This window comes from Gallinula chloropus (assembly GCF_964237585.1).
Source record: "Gallinula chloropus genome assembly, chromosome: 4".
In the NCBI taxonomy this organism is placed as follows: Eukaryota; Metazoa; Chordata; class Aves; order Gruiformes; family Rallidae; genus Gallinula; species Gallinula chloropus.
The window spans coordinates 12,373,871-12,387,317 of record NC_140088.1 but is presented as its reverse complement, the minus strand read 5'-3'; positions in this window follow the sequence as shown (position 1 = coordinate 12,387,317).

Below are 13,447 nucleotides of genomic sequence, written 5' to 3'. Positions count from 1 at the left end.
TAGTTACTGACCAAAACACATTTTCAGCCTGATCCCTAAAATGCTTTCAGCTACAGTGTGGAACTGTGTTTCTGCATTGTTGAAAACTTACATTTCACCTTTGCACAGACACTGAGCTATGCACTTGTTCTAATTTCTTGTCCTTCAGTATCTTTTCTTTCTTCACAAGCATCTGCATCGAGAATGTAGCGCACCAAAGCGTCAAAGTTAGAAGGTAGAGTAGCAAAGGTTCACCTCTCCTATGAAAAAACATACTGATGTCTTTTGCCTTCAGAAAGCATTTTGTGTGCTGCATATTGTGTGCATGCAGCTGATTTTTTTAAGAGTAGAGATATGAACAAGTCTCAAGTTTCTTGGTAGCATGTTGAAATATATAGGCATTCTCCCAGGCAGTCTGACTGTATTAAAGTGGATGTATTAATGCAAAATACCTTGGCAGCTACAGTCCTTTTAAGCTTTCTTTTGTGCAACAGGACACTCAAATCTACAGCCAAACCTGGCCCTGGTCAGTAACCAGGAAGATGGATCAAAAATCTGCAACTCTAGGCTAATCTGCTGCCAGTTACAGTGTAATGTCATTCTGGGAGAAGTGATGTATTCCTTCAGTCAGGTTATAGATACTTAAAGAGCTCAATATCAGACCTAAGTGGGTTTGTGAACCAGATAGATCTTTTCCTGATGGTAGAAATTCTCTTTTGTCCTTATTCAAGCCACCAAAAGCAGGCAGAATTTACCTCTGGGTCGTTAAAACAAAACAACTTCAAGAAGACTTTTTTCCTGACAACAGACTAGTATTGGACAGTTAGCAGACCCCAAAAAAAGTATCAATGGTGTCAATCATATATTGCAAAATGTTTCATTTTGCGTGTAGAAATAAAAACAATAAATTCCACATGGCTTTTTCCAAGCAGGTAAACATCTTCCCATAGAATGAAATATGTAAAAACAGATTAGTACTTAACAATTCCATAACATTCTTCCTAAGGAGTGTAAAATACTTGCAACCTCCTTTCATTAGAAATCCATCTCCAGGTATGCATTCACCACAGGTGTATTCTGGTTTTGTTTTAGGGGACTTTTCCAGAAATTTCTTCCTGATCAGGACATTACAAACTGTGAATTTGAAAATTCCATCAAATGCTGTTTTCCGATGTCTTCCCTATATCCACTTTTCCGGAGTCCCCCCATGAATTTTTATTGTAAAGGCCAAATACTCCTTTGCAGAGCTACATAAGTGTAACTGACAAATAGAAGAAGAATTAACAAGAAAATGGGACATCCCCCACCTTTATGACTTCCACGCAGAAGTTTTAAAGGTATTAAACCAGAATAACAGGTAGGGGCTTTTTTTTCATTAACATGCTTAAACTCCTAGTGCTTTCTGTATTTCTTATAATAAGAATAAAGAACAATATTGCAGTTGTTTCCAGACAAACAGAAGGGTCAGGTAGATGGTGATCCCCTGTGCCAGTGTGGTGACAGACCCAACCAATTCCTAAGCATTTTTAGGTGGAATTATCAGTGAAAGTTACCGTTGTTTAAAGTTACGGAATACTGGGGTGGTTGTTTTAATAAGCATGTCCTCAAAATCAACATTTTAACCACGTATTAATAAGTGAAAAGTTATCATTCATGACTAGTTCTTGGCTCCTTTCTAAGTGTGTAAGAGTTGCGATGTCATGCTATTGAACAGCCAGCACAGCTTGATGAAGAGAATAGAGAGGAAACACAAAAGACTTGAGCCACGGCATTTTTAAGGTTTTTAATTATAAAAAACAAGGAGGTACATTTTCAGGAGTGTTTAAGAGATACGGGTCAAATCAAAGTCATTTCTGAAAGAAGCATAGTCAGAAATTTTCTCAGGACATCTGTTTGCTAATGAACTATTGAATTTACACATTTCGAAAATAAGAGACCAGTAGAGTCTCTTCTCGCCTTTAACTTGCTCAGCAAACTTTAAAGGAGTGCAAAGTACTGCTTACTACAGTTAAAGGCACTGTTTGTAAAGTGAGAAGTCCTATTTCTACCCTTACTTGAGTTTTGAGCTTTGAAGATTGCATTTACATAAACAATGACAGGTGAAAGTTTGTAACACACTGAGAATTAAAGAGGGTTTTGCAATCCTAAAGCTAATGACATCAAGACCTTTGAAATAGCCAAGTGACCAAGCCCATAGCATGACTCCACAGAGGAGCTGCAAGCAGATTTTCCTACAACAGCAGTTTTTATACACAGATCTTTAAAGCTTGTCTTTAAACCTTTTTTTTTTTTTAGTCTTCCCTATTTTTACAAAAACCCCTATGAATTTATGAATTCAGGGAACGTGATTGCAATTAAAATTGAAAATTGTCTGAAAATCACATCTTTTAAATAACAGGTCAGTTTTTGTCACACAGGAGTCACCTTCATTACCTGTGTCACCGGCAATTTACACATCTTTCACACACCTGAAACATGATATATCAGACTTCTATTCGTATGTGGTATCTCCTAATGCAAATCTGTCTGCAGTGTAAAACCAAGGCTTCTGTGTTGTAGGTGGAAGGAAGGGTGAAAAACACTCTACCAACAGATAACCATCTGGCAGATTCTCTTTCTCTCTTTGCTATCTCCATGTGATTTTTAGCACTTTACAAAATGTCATTAAGCAAACAGAGAAGACCACAAGCAAAGCTCTAGTTTCACAATATCATGTTTTATAAACTGTTGAGAAATACTGACATGTAATGAAACCCTATTCCCTATATGCCTTCCTCTTTGTAAATTATTTGCTTCCCTCCCTTTATGTATAAACAGACAGAAATGTGTCTGTATATTTGATTTTTTTTTCCTTTGGTCATCGTAATCAAGGGCTATTACAGCAATAGATCTTATCTCTAGAATGGCAGTCCCCTTGCACCTTCAGTTTAGATTTTTGTTTATGCTTGGCTGCAATTGTGGCTGTTTCTGATAGTTTTAGGTCAGCCATGACAGACTATGGGTGACACTAAATAAACAAGCTGGGAGACTGGGACCAGGAAGGAATGATACTTGTGTTCAGAGTTTGATTTTTCTCTAGCTCATCAACATTTTTATTCAGAATTACACACTGTGTATAGGAACTGTTTGTCTGACTATGCATATTACACTGTAAGGTTTTAAGACGAGGTGAAACGCATACACACAGCCCCCTCATATAGACAAGTAAACAGAACAAATCATGTACAATCTTGTTCTGGGGTATAGTAAGCTACAGCGGTTTGTTTGTTTGTTTAATTTATGTTCAACCATTTCTTCCTTCCTTATTTCAGTTAAATTCCATTGAAGTAAGTTGATCCGAGCAGTCTGGCATGGAATAGAGAGGACACTTCCTTACAGCCTGCTCAAGGGGAATAAAAATTCAACATCCAATTTACTAACTATAGTCTTGGAAGAAGTGGTGGAATAAGATCCAATGAGAAGGGATAAAATATCCCACTCAGATGGGTACCTGTTCCAGATCTCTTGATTTTACTGTTGGTCTTCAAATACTTTATGCATTTCTTGAAACTCCTGTTTCTATAGTCATATCATTATGTCAGTGTCTAAACTCAGCTTTCATTTATCTATTTTGTTAACTGTCCCCATGGTCATGGAGTAAACCTTAATAAGGATGTACCCTAAGGCTGAAATGTCAAACTAATAACAATAAAACCTTATATTTATGCATGTATTTTTAAATTTCATTAGTGTTAAGCCATTTTTGTAATTAAGAAGTATATGAGAATGGTCTTTTAAGGCTTGAGGTTAGTGGTGCTGCCTACCTAGGAATGTTACAGAGCCACCAAGCCAAGCACTGGAGTGCCTGCCTTTCAGATGTATCCAATCAGAATAAATGTATTGTGTATTCTATTTTTTAATACGGTGGTTCTACTGCATACCCGGAAGATTAAAATTCTTCAAAATGCATTTAAATTACTGGGATAATAATCTATTTACATGTAAGTTTCCACTGGTTCAATATTGGGCCCTGAAAGTGAATAGCGGCTAGCAGTTGACCATTGGTCTACTAGTCAGTAATCAGTGTTAATGCAGTTTCTAGTGCAGAAACAGTCCTTTCAGAAAATAAAATATTAAAATGTCCATCTTACAAAAGCTCCACAGAAAAGCAAATGGTTAGAAACCCTACTGTACCTTTACACACATAAAGGTGGAATTCTGAAACTGTGTTACTCATGCTATGCACTGGTCAATGTTAAGAAACTGTTGCGACCAGACCCTTGCCTAACATCTTCAAAGATTCCTGGGATCTGTTTACAATTCAACTAATGCAGCTGACTAAATTATGAATTAAACTAGTTTTACGTTCATCTTGGTCACAGAAATGCATCCTGAGGAAACGTATAGTAGATACCTGAACTAACACATGGAAGTGTATGCCATTACTAGCGTGCAAGTTTTTCTTGAGCTATGATATACTTACTGCCAGAGTCTACCCTGATCTCTTTGAAAATAAACCACCCAGTTATGAAAGTATCCAAGGTTAACATTGCCTAGGGTTATTTTATTTTTAAATTGCTTCTAGAACCACCAAAATCATCTCAGCTAAGTTTATGATAGCCCAGGCCTTTAAAATCAAATCTTCACCAGCTTTACTATGGTTTAATTAGCTGCATATTTTCCTCCTGGCCAGATCCAATAAATATGCATGTATTGGCATAGCTGCATCTCAGCATGCATACTTAAATTTAAAATGTTTCCTTTGATGCTCTGGCAATCTTGGCATTCATTCACTTCGCCAGAAGCTGCATCAAATCACAAAATACTTGTCCAGTCATCATTACAGTGTACCATCATGAAAGTGTGCTACCAGATTAGCTGCTCACATTACATGTGGAGTAACCTAAATTTCATCACACTTACTCTACAGTTAAAGATGCTTCTATGTTCCTCATAACCAAAAGGTATTCCCACAGGCCAAATAAGATGAACTTAGTCAACCTGACACATAAGTCTTTTATCAGCATTAGTTGCACTAATCAGTATGTAAAGTGCTATTTTCATAACTACAGCTGCATCCTTATGGAGGTTCATCCCCAAAGAGTGGCTGAGCACCACATGCTGCTCACTTACTTTGAGAAATAAACAGAGCCTCCATGGGTTGGGATAAGGACAATTTATTGACAAAAGCACCAAGAGAGTAGAACACTAACAGCCAATTACACTCACACCCAGTTATAATACAGAGTGCCTTACTGACCCAACAATTACAGAGCACTGCATAACACAAGGACCCAACACCCTGGACACACTGGGACTACCCTGGCAACACCCAGGCATGCCCCTCCCCGACAAGCCCCTTTTATGGGGGAGTGATGTCAGGTGGTGTGGGAAACAACCCTAGCTAACGCAGCTCATCTGGTCTGGCTCCTTGGGGAGGTTAACTCTGGCCTGGCCAGAACCAGGACAATTCTTTATTTAAAACTTGAAGAATGAATTCGTTTTGGTTTCTCCACTATAACTGATGATGAATTATTAGCAAGTATTACCAAAATAAGGGAAATTTGAATATTATACAGATCTTCTAAATGATGCACTGAAAGGCTGAGAAATAGAGCATATTTTTTCTCACTACTGATCTCTTCACGCTAATCTAGTCAAAGGACCAGAAGAAGGAATACCTATGGACAGACATGTATATTTATCATACCAATAGGAATCTTAAGGAACTTGAAATGCTTGAAAGAACAGAAGCCATGAAGGTAGAACTCATGATTATTTTTTACTTACAGACTGATCTACTGTTGTATTAACATCAAAGACTGACTTCAGTAACCACTGGATCAAATGGTTCTTATCTTATACAATACCTTGGTACTCATTCTCCAAGTAAAAAAAAAAAAATCCATCTTTTTGTAAGTATTCAGATTTACCTGCACAGTACCTCCACAGTATCAGTAAAGATATCTCTTAAAAATATAGATTTATGGAAGTGACTCACCAGTTGAGGTGCCTTATTCTAGGAGAACCACCAGACTTTTCACCTCACATTTCAAGCCATATGATAAGGTCCTCTGAGAAGCTCCTCAGGACACATCCTTTGTGAGAAATCCCAGAATCACTGAAGTCTATGGCAAAATTTATGTTGATGACTGAACCAGAACACGAAAGCATTGTTAGATTCCATGCACCAACCCATACGAGTTTAGTGAACATTAGCTTTTAGTGAATCATCTTCAGGAATGTAAGCAAAGAAGGAAAGACCAGTATCAGTTAAAATACAAAAAATGCATCTTTATTTTGGTATGGAAAGTATCTCAGGTTAAGAACATATATTTATTAATCCATTTATGAAAATTAATATAGAAAATTTTAGTAAAAATAATTGCTGCTGTATTGTGAAATAAGGACCAGTATTGGCAACAGAAACTATGCTCTTATTTAAAGCAGTGACAATTACCAGTTCATGATGTCTACTGGATCACTGAAAGAAGACAAACCTCATTATGATAGTTTTCTTTTGCACATAAAGAAATAGCCAGATGGTTCTGTGACAGCTTCTTTCCTTTGCTGAACTTCTGTATTAAGCAACATGTCTAGGAATATGAGTATATGGTGAGGGGTGAGCTGAGGAATATTAGGGAAAATTACTAAATAAGATGTTGCACTTGAATTCAAAGCACTTTCTTCTCTTCCTACTGAGATTCCCTGAGAATCTGAAGCACCTCTGTTATAAATGATTGTTCATGCTTCAAGTCTACAGTGAAAATACACCACCTGAAAAATCCCCCAATGTGTGCTATCAGAGAATGTGTAGAGTAACCATACAAACAGTGATCCTTGCTGTAGATGGTTAAGGTATCCTGCTATTCCTTCTGAAGTCCACAGGGATGGGTTGTTATGTGGTTATTCTGATGGAAATGGAAGAATTTAATTCCTGTTTTCTTTCACCTCCATCTAGTGAAAGATCTTCCCAGGGCAAACATAGCTGATACTTCATTGCACCTTGAATCAGCCCCCTTTTTCCATCATGTCTTTCTTGAAATTGGGATATATTTGAATATTTTCAGAATCTGATTTTTCTTGCGAATGTTTTCATTTTACTGAATGTACAAGACTCTTCCACAAACATTTGCAGAGCAGCACATCAAAATACATATTTTTTCTAAACCAAATAGGGTCGGAATGGTAGACTCTGAAAAAAAATAAGTCTTTATTGCAACCATTAGCTGCTTGGGGTTTTTTAAAAATCAGAATAGAAACAGAAGAAAGAAATAAAATCTCTGGTTTCCTAGTAGAATTCTCAACCTACCAAGAAACAATGCAAGACCTCACACTCAGCAAGATCTGCTAAGGTAAAGCCAGAACAGGGAAACAGTTATTGATCACTGCACTTGCTAGAATTAAAAGCAAGGTTTGTTCAAATATATTTTAAAAAATACTGCTGTATCACTGTGAGAGAATAACTCTATTAAGACACCTCCTTTTCAAATCTTGAATGTCAACACACCGAATGGTTTGCTATACTCTTAAACATCACTTTTTTGAAAGTTAAAAGTCCACTTTCAGAAAAAGCAAACTTTTACACTACAATAATCAGAGATTTAGAAATACCAAAGATGGAATTTTCTCCTGAATATCAAAGGTTATTCTGAGGAAAAAAAAATAAATGTATTCATATAAAGGGGAGAATATTATTTTCTGAGAAGCGAAGTTGAATTAGTGACTACAGACTGAACTGGACTTTTCAGAGTAATTAGACTAGAAGTACCAATGCACTCTTTCATGTAACAGAATGAGAATATTTCACAAATCTTCTATGTTCTGCATAAAATTGTAAACCTAAGCCGTATATTTTTAAAAATCTTAAATGCTCCTATACAATGTGGTAAAATACTGAATTGCGCTGGTGGAAAAATAAACTATCAACTACAAGGGAAACACCAAGATTTCATGGGGTTTTTTTCTGCTCCTAATTTGAACAAAAATCCCAAATTTTAAAATTCTTATGAAAAATGAAAGTTCAATTCAGGATCATTAAAACATTTTCGTGTTTTTTTTCTTGTTAGTAGAAAACTATGACATTCTCAATATATTCTCAATTACACACTAAATTTTAAAAGTATTAGAATTATTAAAGAAAAGGTTTAAAATAAAATAATAAAAGAGAAACACTGACTTCTTCCCAAGAAAACTTATGTGAAAGGAGTATGTTCCTCTGAAATTACTTGAAATTAATTGAACAGCATTTACTGATGGAAAACTTCCACAGAAAAATTCTCAATAAGGACTACAACAAGTACTTTCTATGAACTATTCTTTCCATATTTGGGTTGAATTTTCTTGTTTGTTTTTTGTTTCTGAAACTGTAAAATAATAAAAGTAATCATGCATTCTTCAGGAATCATCAGGAGGGTATTAAATTAAACTGACAGCACTGATACTGCTATTCATGTTGAAATAATTAGCAATTCCAAGGCTATTAATGTTGTATTGTATCACTATTTTAGACTGGGTAGGATGAAAGTAAAACCCTTTTGGTGACTTTTGCTCCTACTAAAATTTAATTAGCCTTACTTGCTGACCTCATGTTTTATGTAACAATACACTCCAAAATGACCTCATAAATGGCTACTAATATAAAGTCTTCCTTTTTTTTCTAAAAACTAGAATAGCATAAAAGAATTTTTTAGGGTTTTTTAACTACTTTTGCAAAGTATTCTTATAATTGCTAACATTATACATTTCAGCATTACCCATGGGACCAACTAACTTTGAATTTAATTGAAGTAAGAATGCCTCACTTTGACAAGGTCAATTTTGAAACTGTAACACTGCAGAGGATTTTTGATTTTTCTTTTTTGAACTAGCTTTAACCCATAAAATCATTGATAAAGAAGTACATCTTTGCCATCAAATAATAGTAAAGATTAAAAGTGAAAATGTTACCATTAATGGGCATAAAATTTATGGATTATGATGATCTTTACTATATCTCGAAGGCTGTACCTCATTAGTAAAAAATGTAACTATAGCCAATGAACATCAGTTTTCAGAAGCTACTTAACATGAAGTGCTTAATTCTGCAACTTTTGACCCATAGGGTCAAATTGACTCTTGATTTCACTGTAATCAGCATACTTGAATGCATGCTGCTGGTTTACCTTTATAATAGGAGGGGAAGCTAATGAGATCGAAAGCTCCCACCAAACAATTTGAATCTCAAAATAAAGATAAGACATAGCATATTTTGCCTTCATTTAATCACACTAAATATGACATATATAAGAGCTAATCACTAGGTACTGAAACAAGAAAGTCACAAGAAGGAAATGAGAAGCACATTTTTAACAATAAAGCATTTAGCTGTTCAAATATATTATCAGGGATGAAGTGAATTTTTATCACCTCAAACAAATACTACCAAACTCCATCTGACAAGATCATAGCATCTGTGGGAAGTTTCTTACAGTCTGAGAAATTAGGAAAATAAGATCACTATAATGTGACTCCTTCTAAAGTCTTGTCTGGAATGGAACCTCTAACAACCACTTCATATCATACATAAATGGAAGCTCAAAGATGTCTTGAATTTTTTGCATCGAATTTTTTCACATTACTTCTTGTTTTGTTCATTTTTGGATTAGAAAGGAAAAGGATGAAGAACAAAGGAAAATAACTGGAAAAATTAAATCAAATTTAAAACTGCAGGGAGACATTTTGAATACAATTTTTTTTTCCCTGAAAATATGGCATGAAATGCCACATTTTTGAAAATGAGATTTTTAGCAGGATTTAAAAATAATGTGATAATTCAGAATTCCAGTGAATGACAAAAACACAGAAACAAATTTGCTAGCCATTTTATTAGAAGAAATATCACAGGAAGATTTTAAACTTTTGAGAAGGTGTTTTCTTAAAATCAGACAAAAATAATATTTTCATTTCTGATGTGTTTATTTCACTTCAGAAATGGAAGCTGAAATTCACTTGCAGAGAACATGCAACTTACAACTATTTCTTTGCTAATTCTTACATAAAAAATTAAAAAAGCAACAAGGCAAACAATATCATCAACATCAAAAACTCTCAGTCTTTAAATGTATCTCAATGACATTTTTCATTCTTTCTAGGAGCACAAGTCATGTATAGTTCAGTATAACTTCTTTTCCACACATTTAAATCAGAGGAAGCATGACTAATTTTTTAACTTAAGGAAAAGAATTTTCTGTAGAAAGGTTAGAAATAGAAGGCATCAGACATTCAAAACTTCCTTGGGCAAAACTTTTAACACTGAACCTTGTATGGTGTTTAGCATGTTTCTGATGAATGCACACACTTACCAACAGAACAGGAAGTTTTCAAGGCAAACAGATCTGAGGACACAACTAGTTATTGACACATATTGCAAACTGTTAAACATGTTTAACAGCACATGACTTTTGTATTCATGAACCTGAGAGTCCTATTTTCATAGATAAAACAATTTTATTTTATATTTTCTGTTCATTAATGTGTGTTTTTGTACTAGCATTGATTAGTGTGTATATATTTTGCCCCAGACAAAACTCTGGTGTGCACTGATGCTTCTCTTGAGTAAAATTTGGGTGTTAGTGTTTGTCTTATTGCTATGGGATGACTGCAATGACCAGAGCATATGCTGTGAAAAATTGTCTACAGACTTTTTTTTAGAATAAGTAAATAAGTTGTGTTTTGGGTTTTTTTTTTACACAACTGCCCAGAGGCATTTAAATATTTTTGAAGAGAAAACCAACATAACAAACCTAAATATTCCCACAATGAGCTATACAAAAAAAAGGAGTCCCAAACTTTCCAAAGTATCTTAATGAGGGTTAAAGGTCACTGCTAAATAAAACTGAGAAACAGAAAGGACCAGGATCCTGTTTCCATTTTAATGTGCCTCATGTTTATGTTTTGCTGTCGGCAGGGGAAAGGCTGAAACAATTCCACTTACAAGAAGGTTACAAACAGGCTGAGTATTGCAGCTGGCTGGAAGAAAAACTTTGTGCTCCACAGGGCTAAGGTGAATACAAGTTCACACAGAACAGACACATGTTAAGCACTGGGCTTATAGCTGACATTTCTGTGCCTATTCTTTCCTAAAAATTACAACCCAGGCTGTGGCCTGAATTCCAATTCCTTTAAACTATGTTCCACAGAGCCATACCAATAACATTGACTTTTAATATCTTCACCACTATTAAAACTGAAATTTTATGGAAAAAAGTTCAGTTCTAAAGATGTGCTGTGCCAACAATTAGTATAATGTTAAATATCCCTGGAGTAGAAAACAATCACTAAGGCTACTCATCAAAGCAATATGGTGAACCCTAACCTTTGTTTAATTGCTTCTGAATTCTGAGTCCTAAAACCAGCCTGCTACTTTTCTGCATTTCATTTTAGTGGCTTGAAATCAGTGTTTTGATTCTAAGGGGTTTTTTCTTCTTAACAATGTATATGCTGCTCTGCTGAGCACATTCTGTTCCTACCCTTTATCCACACAAATTCACAGGCAACTGAAAGGATGTGTTGCACGCTAAATTGTGAAAACCTGTCTTTAATCAACATGTTAACCTTAAAAGCTATAAAACACAACAAAATCTCTTAGGTTGAATATGGGATTCTTCAGAATACTAGTTCTCAGTGAAGAATAGTTCTTGGCTGACATATGGATGAATGAGTTTCAACTCAGCTTCTGCAGTGATGGCCACCCTCAAAGATAAAAATCCAGACATTTTGGTGAAACATGGAAGAAAAATCACATTATTTCACAGGCAGTTACATCTTAAAATGAGAACAGCATAGACTTTCATAAACTGATATACATAAACAATAGAAGAAATATTGATGATTGTTTTTCCATGGACAGAAGGTCTGAAAAGGATTTCTAAGTGGAAGAGATAAAAATACGCCACCACCCAACTCTTATTCTTACAGTTGTGATTCTGGAAAGCCCATATCCCCAAATGCCCCATAACTGCTTATCCATTAGTTCCAGTTAATGAACAATATATGACTCCTTGTGAAGGATAATGTAAAACTCTATTTATGCAAACAGGTTGTCATCTTCAAAGCATACCATATAAAGTACCTTTGAATTTAGGAAATAATTTTTTTTGGAGAGAGATCGCTCTACTGACTTTGAAAACGTAAGCCTCAGTAGCAGTATTTTTGTCACCAATCATGAATACTTTCATTCATATAAGAAAGATATTAATTAAGGGATACCAATGCCAAGTAGTTTATTTCTCATTACATTACTGAATCACATTAAGCAGCTTGTGGGAACTTTAGAACACTAATTTACCATCAAGACTTTCCTTGGTTTTTTTTCCTGATAGACTGTAAAAGAAACTAATGTGAGTTGCACTCCACTTGTTCTGAAGTCATCCTGAGAGACGGATAGATACAGCTACCTTGCCTGACATAAAAATAAACTACTTTATATATCACAAAGAAATATTTCAGTGGACCAGTGGATAAATAAGCCACCAGGATTTTGATTCATACAGACAATGTATCTCAAGAAGATGATTAATTCAGGCAGCACTTATTTCTGTCGAAAAGTACTCCTCACTTGCCTAGACTGAATTTAACTTGGTGTGTTCTTCTCACTATTCTACTGATATTTTCCATGATAGATGAGTGTCTACTAATAAGCAGAATAGTCTTGAAGTGCTTTTGTAAGTAAAGGAATCTCTCAGTCTATCAGATTGTCAGAGCCCAGAGCAAACCAACCCTTCCTAGGTGTTTTAATTCTGTGCACCCAGGACCAACTCTCTGAAAGGAGATCTGTCTGAGAGGCCTCAGCTGGCCTTGGAGATCTCTGAGAAAAAGCTGGAAGAAGTTGCAGCAGGAGTTCCTATGGTGATTGGGAGATAGTTTTAAGCAGAGGTCATGCTTGGCTCATGACAGGGCTGCCTTGCAGCTATTGATCTGGACCCTGTGGATCTGGATTCTGACCCTGACCCACAGACTGACTTCCTGGCCTGACCTCAGACATGCCTCATTACAGTGGACTTGTTTGAAGATCTGGGCTCCTGTCTGAACCTGCTTATTGATTTGGGCCTGCCCTGTTTGCCTCGCCCTGGTGCTGTGGGGCAGGACCTTTGTCAATGAGGCCTCTGCCTCCGCTAGCTCTGTTACTGTGGCACGGCTACTGGCCACCTGCCTTTAGGGAGCATCACCTGCTCCTCAAGCTCACTAACACAAATATCCACAATCAGAAATACTGACCTATAGCTAAATCAAGGAATCATGGTTTAAAAAAAAAGAAACAGGCTTATTCAGGCCACGAATACACAGTTTGCATATGATTTTTTTAAGATGATTATCAGTTCAGACCTCTCCCTCCCAGTCATCTTTTCAAGATGCAGCAAAAAGGATCAACATCTGCAGTGCAGTGCTCGATTTTGATCCAAACTTAACAACTCCACTGAAAATAACTTGTGAACAACAACAACAACAA